Source organism: Suricata suricatta, chromosome 8, assembly GCF_006229205.1.
Source record: "Suricata suricatta isolate VVHF042 chromosome 8, meerkat_22Aug2017_6uvM2_HiC, whole genome shotgun sequence".
In the NCBI taxonomy this organism is placed as follows: domain Eukaryota; kingdom Metazoa; phylum Chordata; class Mammalia; order Carnivora; family Herpestidae; genus Suricata; species Suricata suricatta.
In genome coordinates this window covers 46,956,702-46,967,955 of record NC_043707.1, presented here as the reverse complement: position 1 = coordinate 46,967,955, position 11,254 = coordinate 46,956,702, and the positions used below count along the sequence as shown (strand labels likewise).

The window sequence follows — 11,254 nt, the reverse complement described above, 5'->3', positions numbered from 1 at the left end:
TGTCAACAAAAGGGCCTGTGAGGCAGGGGCACACTCCTTCTGAGGGTGGTCCCTGTATTTTTTCTTGCATTTTTCTAGAACGCTTTTCAGGTTGAGGAGAGTGGACAGCCATTGGCTGAAAGAAGCGCATGTTGTACTGGATTCTCTGCTGGGCGCTTTTGCAAATGTTTGTTCCTTTGGTCCTAACACAGCCCTTCTTGGTAGATATCACCACTGACACCATTTCGCAGACAAAGAAGTGACTTGCTCAGTGAGTGACAGAGGATTCTGGTTCTGTGAGGCTGAGTTAGTGTTCTTTACTCTCTTTACGACTACTCGTTCATTCTATCGTTGACAAATTCTTGAGAGGAGTTTAACGAAACTTTACACTGAACCACATCCATGTCCTACCATTTTACACTTGTGACTTGCACACCTGATTTCTACCTGAAATTCTGGGTTCATTTCCAACTGCCTCCTCAACAGCACCATTGGACATCTAGTAGGCCTCTCCAAACTGACCAGGACAAAACAGATCTTTTATGTTTTACCTCAAAATCTGTCATTCCTGTAGTTTTGTTCACTTCTGTAAATGGTCTCAGCATTCATCCACAAGCCAATGTCGAATCCAGCATAAACTTACTAAAAAATATAGAAAAATCAGTTCACTTCTTTTCTTTTTTGCCGTCACCGCCCAAGTTCTTCTGTCTCTCACCTAGATTATAGCAGTAGTCTGTTTGCTGGTCTTTCTTTTTTTACTCTTGCCTTTAACCCCCTTCTCCATTTCTCATACACAAATCAGAGGTGCAGTGTCTGGCCTAAAGCTCTTCAATGGCTTTTAGATCAAAACCCAAACTCCTGCAGGGCTTCCTTATCCGACCCTCATCTCACCTACTCCAGTTACTCTGGCATCCTCTCTGTTTCCTGAACATGAGTCAGGGCACTTGGGCCTCCCTGTGGCCTCTACTTTTCACATGTCTGGCTCCTGCTTGTCATTCGGATCTCTAAATAAATGTCACTTCCTCGGAGAGGTCTTTCCTGAGCACCCAACTTGAAGAAACAATTATCTAGTACATTGCCCTCTCCTTCTTTCTTTCTTTTTTTAATGTTTACTTATTTATTTTGAGAGAGAGAAAGTGAGAGAGTGAGCATGTGCAGGAGAAGAGCAAGAATGAATGAGAAAATCCTAAGCAGATTCTGTGCTGTCAGCATAGAGCCCAATGTAGGGCTCAATCCCACAAACAGTGAGATTATGATCTGACCCCAAATCAGTATTTGGATGCTCAACCAATTCCAGGCGCCCTACGTAATAACCTTTTAAAATTTCTCTTTGTAGTACCTATAACTACCTGGTTGTATTCATATACTTGTATATTTACCTCCCCCCAAAAATGTAGATCTAAACTGGTCTTTCTTGTTTATCTCTGATCCAGAACAGTTATTCTCAACACTTAGAATAATGCCTGGCATATAACATGCACATCATAAATGTTAGTTGGTTGAATGAATGAATGCTTTTGTGAGTCGCAGCAAAGGATAGTTTATGGGAGATCTTTCTTGATGCCCTCTATGACCCAGTCCTTAGTGGTAGAGATATATACTGCTTTGTGTTTTCCATGTCCAGATAAAAAGATGGCAATTCCAGAAATCAGTACTGTATCAGAGGACATGAATGTGATCATCGATGGTAGAATAACAACTCGGCCAAAGTTCTTTTTTTATAAGACTACTATCACTTTTCTAATCCCACTCTGTCTCCTCAGAGCCACACACTTGCTGTGTGAATAGTGAAGTTCTCTTCAGCCTCCTCAAATAAAGCTGTTTCTTTATTCTAAACTCAAAGAATCCATTCAATTATTTAATTTGCCACACATTCATCAACTATATATACTCTTTGTTCAGAATTTGCAGGTCTTTGCTATGATGGTAGTAGAGGGTTTGTGTTTGTGATCTGAGCTTTCCAAGAAAAAAAGGCACTGATTGATTACAGCCTCTGGGAGGTTTCTGGCCAATCAGAAGGAACACTTGCCAAAGAGGTGAGGAAGGGGCTCAAAGAGCCCACTACCCCCATAATATCTCCCTCCCTGTGTTTGCTTTCAAGAGTTATGTGGGTACTACTGTGTATGTATCCCTACAGGACTAGCTGCATGGGACTCCTCCCCCATGAACCTCTAGCTTGTAGGGGTTCATGGGGTCTAGTTGTAATCCTACAGTTGCTTTAGTTGTAATCCTACATGTGCTCACAGGTGAAGGCAAATAGGATAGTCTGGGCCAGTCCTATGATGAAGATGAATTGGACTCTGACCTTTGTGGTCACCTGTTTAATACTTTCCCCCAATGTCCTGCCCTTCCTCCATTTAAATACCCTGAAGAAAGGAACTGAAGAATATATTTGGAGCAAAATAACATGAGTGAGTTCTTTGTTGACTTCCTTATTTACATTTATAGACTTGTCCCCACCTTGGCACTTCCTGTCCCCTATTTCTAATCTACTTTTCTCCACAGCATTTAGTACTTTCTAACGTACTAGGTAATATATTTTTTCCTTATTGAACGTTCACTCCAGTGGGAGGTAATCTCCACCATGACAGTAGGGGTTTTGTCTGGTTTTCATACTGCCCTATCCCCAGTGCCTTTAACAGTGTCTGGATGTTATACACACTTAATAATTATTTGTTGAATCGATCTTTGAAATGTGCAATATTTTTTTTTGAGCTAGGAATTCTATTTCTAGGTATCCATTCTTCACCAATTGGCTAGAATGAATAGAAAGTGTGTGAACCAAGATGATTCATCTCCTTATTATTTATAAGTGTGAAAAATAGGAAACAATATAATCCTTTAGCAATATTTATTATTTATATAGATTGTGGTATATCCATGCAATAGAATGTTATGAAACCATTAAAATTCACTTCTTAGAAGAATATTTAATAATGTGGGAAAATATTAAGAATGATAGTCATTAACATTTTATGATTTGATTGCCAGTGTATAAAATGACTATGTATATGTGCTTTGAAAAAGTAATGAATAATGGAAAAACAGTGTCTGTGGGAGATAGGATTATCTCTGGTTATTTGTGGGAAACAGGATTACAGATTATTTTAATTTCCTTTTTTTGTGCTTTCCCCTGTTTTGAATTTTCTAAGAAGGAGGGAGTAAGAAGCTGACAGCAGTGGTTGGTTATTTCCCTGGAGCCTGGGGTTTTGGGAGAAATGGCCTCCTCTTTCGTTACCTTGTGGTAACCACACCCTCAGATAAGTCCCTCCCACACTGACTCTGGGCTAGCTCATGTGTCTCAGTCTGGTCAATGGGACTTCAGCAAACATGAAACAGATGGAGGTTTGAAAATCGTTTGTGCATTGGGGTTCTGTTGCCAATAGGAACTCTGCCTTTGTCATGCAGACAAATCTGGAGGATGAGATACTATGTGAAGAGAAGCCCCAGATGGTCCAACCATTCTAGCCATCCCCCCTGATGCCTCAGACATATGAGTGAGGTTCTAGACAGTGGCTGTTGAGCACTTGAAATATGGCTAGTATGAATTGAAATGTATTTAGAGAGAGAGAGAGAGGATAAGGGAGGGAGGAGCAGAGAAAGGGAGAGAGAGAATCCCAAGCAGGCCTCACGCTGTCAACATGGAGCCTGATGTGGGGCTTGAGCCCATGAACCATGAGATCATGACCTGAGCTGAAATCAAGAATCTGACGCTTAGCCGACTGAGCCACCCAGGTGCCCCTGAATTGAAATGTATTGTAAGTGTAAAATACGCACTGGAATTTGAACACTTGTATGATAAAAGAATGTAAAATATTTCACTAAGAATTTTTATGTTAATTATACATGGAAATAATAGTATTTTGGACATATTGGTTTAACTTAAAATTAATTTCACCTGTTTCTTTTAGGTTTTTAAAATGTGGCTACTAGAAATTTCAATTTGCAGATGTGGTTTGTATTATATTTCTATTGGACAGCTCTATTCTAGGCTGTTTAGCCACAGGCAAGCCATCCCAGACCAGAAGGACCACGTGGCTGAGCAATAGGATTGGAGTAAATAAAATCATTGTTGCTTTAAATCACTAACTTTTATCATGTTGTGTTATGTGGCAAAAATGATCTGTTACCAGAACTACACTGTGCTTTATAGATCCTACCAATTCAGCATCTTGGCCTTTGTGGGAACGAGCCAGACCCCCAAGGAAGCTTAGACAGAAAGCAGAACATGGGGGAGAACAGTGATCAATGATCTGGTGCTGGAACTGGGAACATTTGTGAAAAGGTTGCAGAGTTTGGAGGGGCTGGAGAATGTTGCGAGATCTTCACCTTCTCAGATTCCCAGCCTGGGAGACACGCCTTCTCAGCCTGCAGCTCTGGAGAGCAAGGGCTTTGGGAATCCTGGAGAGGCCCTTCCTCCTGTTCCCACTCCTGTTCTCCTTTCCTATCTGCTCTGTGTGTGCTCTGCTGTCCTATCCCACAGAGCTCTGTGGGAAAAAACACTACATCAACAACAACAAGATAATAAAGGGCATGTCAATGAGAGAACAGGAGAAGGGAGGGGAAAGGGTGATTTTGGCAGCAATAACCCATCATCTAGGGCCTCTGTGCTTCCCTTAAATCCCTCCCCCTGAACCAGATGGGATTAGATGTCAGAGCTAGAGGAAGCCATAGAGATCATACAATCTAGCCCTCTTCTCTCACATATGAGTTAAACCAAGGCTCAAAGATGTTACATGATTTGCCTAGGGTCAACAGGAAATTAGTGGTGGCCAGGTCTAGGATCCAATTTCTCAACTTCTGGGCATAGCACCTCTTTGGAAGGCTGACCCTCTCATACTACTCTATTTACTGGCTTTTGATTTCAAGCTGATGTCTTCTGGATAGTCTATGGCTGTCTTCATGACCTGAGCATAGTATTATACAGTATTCATCCCAGGGACTTTGGCATCCAAATGGAGGCATCTCTGCCCTCGCAGGTCATTACCTTGAGGGAGTCAGTTCCAATGACTTTTATCTCTGTTCTCTTTTGTTGTCCATCAGCCATATATTAGGAATGGTCACTACACCATGGCTCAACTCAGAGTTGCTTATCTTCAAGGGTCCAGTCTCCTGTATGCTGAGTCTTCTCACTTGTCTGCTCCTGTGAAATGTTCTCTTAGGTGTCCTCTACTGAGTTGATTTCCCCCCAGGGTGAAGGTGCTCAGCCCTTCCTTCCAGGAGTTTGCCACCCTTCCTTGGAACAGAAGAATGCTCAACCGGAAGGCTGCTCACTGTTGACAAAGCAGCATGCAAAAAGACGTTGAAACCAATAACCCAAGAAGGATCTGGATAAAGGATTAAATCTGTCAGGTATCTGGAACCTTGTCACCATCAGGCTAAGCATCCTGATTTTCTGAAAAGATTTTTTACTTTTCATCCAGGTATTTAAAGCCAGGAAGATGCACCCACTATTGTATAACTACAAAGCTGATTGCTATCTCAGTATCATAAGGCAAATAATAAGAATGTGGCCCAATCCAGGGAAATCAGCCAATGACAGATAATGACTTTCATGGGTCTAAGGTGTTGGCCTTTGGATTATTTCTGGTCCTCCTGACAAACACCCAGGGTGGGCATCTCAGTCCATTCTGGTAGCTATAACAAAAATTCCACAGGCTCAGAAGCTTATAAACAAGAGAAATCTACTTCTTACAGTTCTGCAGGATGTACGTCAAAGATCAGGGTGGCAGCACTGTCAAGTTCTGGTGAATGTCTTTTACCGACTACAGATTGCCCACTTCTTGCTGTGCTCTCATGGTGGAAGGTGCAAAGGCTCTCTCTGGAGTCTCCTTTATAAGGGCATGGATCCCATTCATGACCTCGCAGCTCTCATGACCTAGTCATGTCTCCAAGGTCACAGCTCCTAACACCATCTCCTAGATGTTTCGACATAGGATGTCAACATATGAATTCTGGGAGGACACAAACACTCAGACCATAGCTGCCAGACAGAAGAGAAAAGCTACATAAAGTGACGTGCAAATGGAAAGGAGAAAAGCATGTGATGCTATCCGGGAACCATCTAAGGGAAAACCTCTTGTGAGGCAGTTTGAGAATTTTAAAACAACACTCTCCCACCCAACTGCCCCATGACATCTGTTAACACAAGAGGCAGAGCTATTTCCTGGAACGGCTCCTTGTGTTTACAAGGGTGAGACCCTTTTGATGTTTTCGTAACTTTAATTAAAGAACTGAGGGATGGATTTACATCCTCAGCAGTTCCCATGGGGGAACACACAGGCTGGTTGTAGTACACAATGCTGCACATTCAAATAAAAAGAGAAAAAGTCAATCAATTATCCAGAGGTTTTTTGAATGTTACATGAATGTGGCCACAGTGGGGATGTGGTCCTTGATAATAATGTATTATGTTTGCAAAATGGTGGAGAAACATGTTCTTGAAAGGAAGGAAAAGGGTGTTTTCCTAGTACTCTTTTGTATTTCCTTTTCCTTTTTGAGTTTAACAATATCAAGCAGAACATGGAGACAGAGGATGGATGACAGAGAGAAGCCTAGGACACGCTCCTCCCTTCAAACTGCAGTGGGCGCTCCTGGTTGGAGTAGAGCAGCCTTGAAGTGGTGGGTGGGGATTTGGAACAATACTTCAGCAGAATCTGCCATTCTGCAGTGTACCAACCGCCACACAGTAGGTGTGTGCTCAGAAAGCACTAATGGTAGGATGCCTGGGTGGCTCAGTCAGGTAAGTGTCTGACTCTTGATTTTGACGGTTCTGTTCTCACGGTTCGTGGGTTCAAGCCCAAATTGGGCTCTGCACTGATGGCAAGGAGTCTGCTTGGGATTCTCTCTCTCTCTCTCTCTCTCTCTCTCTCTCTGTCTTCTCTCTACCCCTTCCCCACTCACTCTCTTTCAAAGTAAAATTAAAAGCTTTCTTTTTTTAAAAAGAAAGTGTTAATGATATTCAACGTGAGTTTCTGTTTCTCAAATAGTTCTTTGATCTTTCTTTCTCTGAAGTCTGAATTAGAAATCTAGTTCTTAGACTCAAGGAAAAGGTTCTGAGACATTATTGTGCCTAAGAATTGTCCTAGAAATTAGAATGTAAAATTACAGGTTTCTTGGCCAGTCTCAGATATCCAGATTCAGTAAGTTTGGGGTGGAGCTTTTTAAGAATCTGTGCTATGAAGAAGTACCCCGATGGTTCTAGGATGTCTTTGCCTCAAGAGATAATTAAGGCATTGCCTATTCTAGCTGTTCTCTTCAAAAAGGACACACACAGGCTGACAGAGCAACTGTTGTCCAGTCAGTGTGGGAACCAGGTTCCGGAACACTCTGACCAAGTCCCTGCTCCCCATCTTTCTAGCTCTGTAACTTTGGACCAGACAATTAAACTCAAAGAACCTCAATTTCCTCATCCACAAAATGAAGAAGAAAATCATAGCCCTATCTAACTGATGAGCCAATCAATACAAAAAACATTATCAGGTGAATTAACGAATGTAAACGTGTTGTGTCCATTGCTTTGAAATGTATTTCATTGCATAGATATGTAAAGGGTTGTTATTGTTATTTTCCAGGAACAGCCATTAACACATCCATCTGAATTTGTTCGAGAAATTGTGTGACGGGGCAAGAAGTGAACGGGGGCACCGGGGCTGCTCAGGAAGGGGAGGTCCACGGATTGTGCCCCCGTGTCAAGCCCCAGGCTTCTAGGACAGCCCAGGGAGTACCAGTGTGGGAGAGAGACAAGCAATGTGTGTGTGTGTTGTGTGGATGGGAGGGGATGTTGAGGGTTGGAGAAAAACTTAACTGACTCTACAGTTTTGTGTCGGGTTTCAGATTATTAGGCACTCATAACATGCTTGGAGTGGCGGGGGGAGTTCTCTGTTATTTTTTTTCCCCTTAAGATTTTTGAATAAGCCTTGAGAGTCACAAATAGTAGAGTATAGGAGGATAGCTTTTCATGGAAACATAAATAAAGGAAAGGCACATTATGGAAATAGTATGGGAAAAGAATCAACTTTAACACACAACTTAAAGAATGTATTCAAACTAGCCACAGAGGGCCTCTCACCTTCTGGATATTCTCACTCTCTTTTTGGACAATGGGAATGGCCAGCTATCTTCCTATCCCCCAGGCTGGTTTCAAAATAGCCACTTCTCATGGGAATTTAAAGCAAAAAAGAACCCTGCCTTCCAGGAACCGGGAATGGAACTACGTGCGAGCACTTCATCTCCCATAAATGTGGATGGCCGTATCTCTGCCTCCCTTGCAAGTCTGTGATCAGCAAACTTGGCGATTAGGGAAGTTAACGCCTGTCTCCTCCTTGGCACAGACCATCGGGGACTCCAAGCTGTGAGTCTCAAGGGAAGAGGAGAAGGTACGGGGTGGAACATAGGGGAACAGAACCAGTTGCAGAAGATGCCCACAGCCCGAGGTCGGAATGAGGCAGCCTCTGGGTCCAGTAGATTCCATCTCGACAGGTAGACTTCACTCTGAATGGAGACGGCACCTGCGGTCCCTGCCCGTGCTGTCAGCTCGGCTCATGGACTGGAGTTTACACGCCAACTTGATGTGGCCCAAGGATCACCGAGGGCATCTGTCCCCATTGGGTGCAAAGTGGCAAACTGTCTAAAAACAACAATGGAGAGTGAGACAGGAAATAAAGAGGACCACATCTCCCACTTAACGTTTTGTGGAGAAGGCCAACAAATGGAGATTGGATTATCAGCTCGGAATTCGGCCCAGAACAGCGGAATGCTGAAGGGATGTGGTCCAACCTGCCTGCAGAGGCTCAGGGAGGCCTTTTGTGGTCAGGCCTGGGCTGCCGGGCGGGAGGGGAGGCTTGCTTTGCCAGCGAGGCCCCCGTGGAGTCTCTGGTGCATCCTGAGCCTGGAGAACAGAAGGCGCCATGCAAATGTGGGGCTGTTTTCACATCCCTAACACATCCCAGATTTGTACTGCTGAAGGTCAGGTCCAGTTGTGTGGAATTCCCTCCAGTTTTCCTTTCTGAACAGAGCCCGGAGCTAGATACCAGACCTGCTTCTGTAAGCAGGATAATAGAATATGCCACAGTGCCATTGACTTTAGAGGACCAGTGAAGTGGATAATCCCTAGTGCTGGAAAAATTCCCAAATCACATATAATTAGAGATAATTTCTCTCTTTTGGAGAGAGAGAGAAAGAAAGAGTATGGAGGGTGACGAGAAGAACATACTTAACTGTACCTTGCTTGCTCTCACTGATACTAGAATGCACAAGCATGCCCTCGTCCTTGCTGACTACGACAGGGGCCAGGGCACCCTGCGGTTTGTGGGCATGGGAGGCTGTCACCCTGCAATGGCAAATGGGGGGGACATTTGTGAAATAACGAAGTTACACATGTGTAAGAGGTGTTTACTGCACTTGAGTATTCTCTTTAAATTACACATGATGTAAACTCTCCGTGAAGCTTCTATTCCTCTTAATTCTCTCGATGATCTAGTAGTGGAGCAGGCTTTCCTCTGTGTGTGAAGTCGGTTCTCAAGCCCCTGGGGCTGAGCCTTGTCCCAGAGGTGGCTGGTGATTAGAGTGGTTCATTTATGGATACGTTCCTGGGAAGGGAACCTTCCAGGGGGAAAAGCACAGGTGGACTTGGGAGGACTTTGGCAGAAGTCCCCCACACCACCCTCACAGGAGGACACATTTTGGGAGCCTCGACTTGCGAACAGGGCTTTGACACCCCTCGAGACTATATGCTGGCCTCTCTCTACCTAGAACCGGCCACATTTTGCAGTGCTGCAATTTTGCCCGACACCTGAAGGCTAAAAGTCCCCTTGTTTTGACTTTGTTTCTTATGTTACCTTTACTCCCTCTTGTTGAGTAGAAGACTGAATTGCCTGGCCTATTAGAATGTCTACACCTTGCTTCCTTGGGGTCCTTTCAAATGCATCTTCATGCCCCACATTCTACAAGACACGGCCTTTTGAAAATTTCTGGAGAGGTAAACTGGAATCTCACCTAAATTTTCCCATAGACCCACCAACCCATTCTCCACCTCAGCGGGATGTTTTTATGGAGTACCTGCTTTACCTTCTCTGTGGGCCAAGGAGGACACAATTATAACCTCCTGGCTCTGTTCCCCCAAAGGTGATAATCTCATGAACAGGCTGATACCTTTAGTAGATATACAAATAATTGCTTTTGAAAAATGCCATAATGTGCTGTGGTCAGAGGGGGAAGGTTAGCCAGGGCTAGATTTCCCCAGGACAAGAGCAAGCTTCCCCACTCAGGTAAAAAGCCTTCAGGGAAGACGTAGGGAGCTATCATACCTTCTGGATATTCCACAGTCACCAGAAAATAGAATTGGGTGAGTTTTAAAGAGTTGTTCCTGATAACAGCACCCTGAGTGTACGTCTCCAAGATCTTAGTGATATTGGGAAGGTCATTAGACTTTCCAAAGGGTCACCGATGGAATTCTTTCATGCCTAATGGTGGAGCGGAAGATCACACAGCACAGATCTAAATCGTTACTCTGTTTATATTTCTATTTGTCTTGTATAAAATGAGGAAAATATCATCTACTTGCAGAGTTGCTATGACAATGAACCCATATAACTAACTGCCCAAACACATGGCTCATCATAGAATCTCAGCTGGTAGCAACTGTTATAATTATGTTTCAATCCTAAACTCTTGAGACAGATAATGTCTTTGAAACTGTTGAGAAATTTCAGCAGTAGAAACAAATGAATTGTCCCATTACACTTCATAGCTCTGGGACTGAGAACATACATAATCTAAGTCCCAACTTCCTCGTCCATAGGTTTGTAGGAAGAATTGAGACAGTGATCATGAAAATATTTTCCACTTTAAATGTAAAACCTCCAGATATGACTCGACTTAAATTTGTGCTGATCAATTTAGCAAAACTGGAGAAAACTCAGATGTGTCTTTGTTGTTCTGAAAGCGATGCCTGGGTTCAGAAGGAAATGGTTTCTTATTTAAGTCTTTCTTATTTAAACAGGAAAATTGAGACCAAGAGAAATTGTGACATGTGTGACATGGCCCAAATTGTGACAAAGCCAAAGAGGAACTTAGTTTTCCGATCTGGCATTTATCTGTCAGACCAACTTTAAGAGAAGGTGATGGCTGAGCATAACTGAAGGAGGGCTTCCCACTCCGTCTGCTCCCAGCTTTCCTGAGCGAGGTTTCCTCTCATGCCCACGGAGTGTTCAACCCTATTCTGGCAAGATTGGGCAAAGCGTTCTACTGTCTCCAAGGGCTGATGGTAAATGGA

The 11,254-nt window shown here is 43.5% G+C and overlaps 1 long non-coding RNA gene across 2 annotated transcripts; it reads right to left on the bottom strand.

Annotated features, from left to right (window-relative positions):
- Positions 1-4,208: 4,208 nt before the first annotated feature.
- Positions 4,209-5,769, bottom strand: LOC115299696. Of its 2 annotated transcripts, XR_003912288.1 has the most exons (3): positions 5,675-5,769; positions 4,832-5,252; positions 4,209-4,665 (listed from the first exon to the last, which is right to left on the bottom strand). It is a non-coding gene; the product is annotated as an uncharacterized LOC115299696 (long non-coding RNA). The 2 variants fall into 2 exon arrangements; XR_003912287.1 differs by having other exon boundaries at positions 4,209-5,252.
- Positions 5,770-11,254: the final 5,485 nt, after the last annotated feature.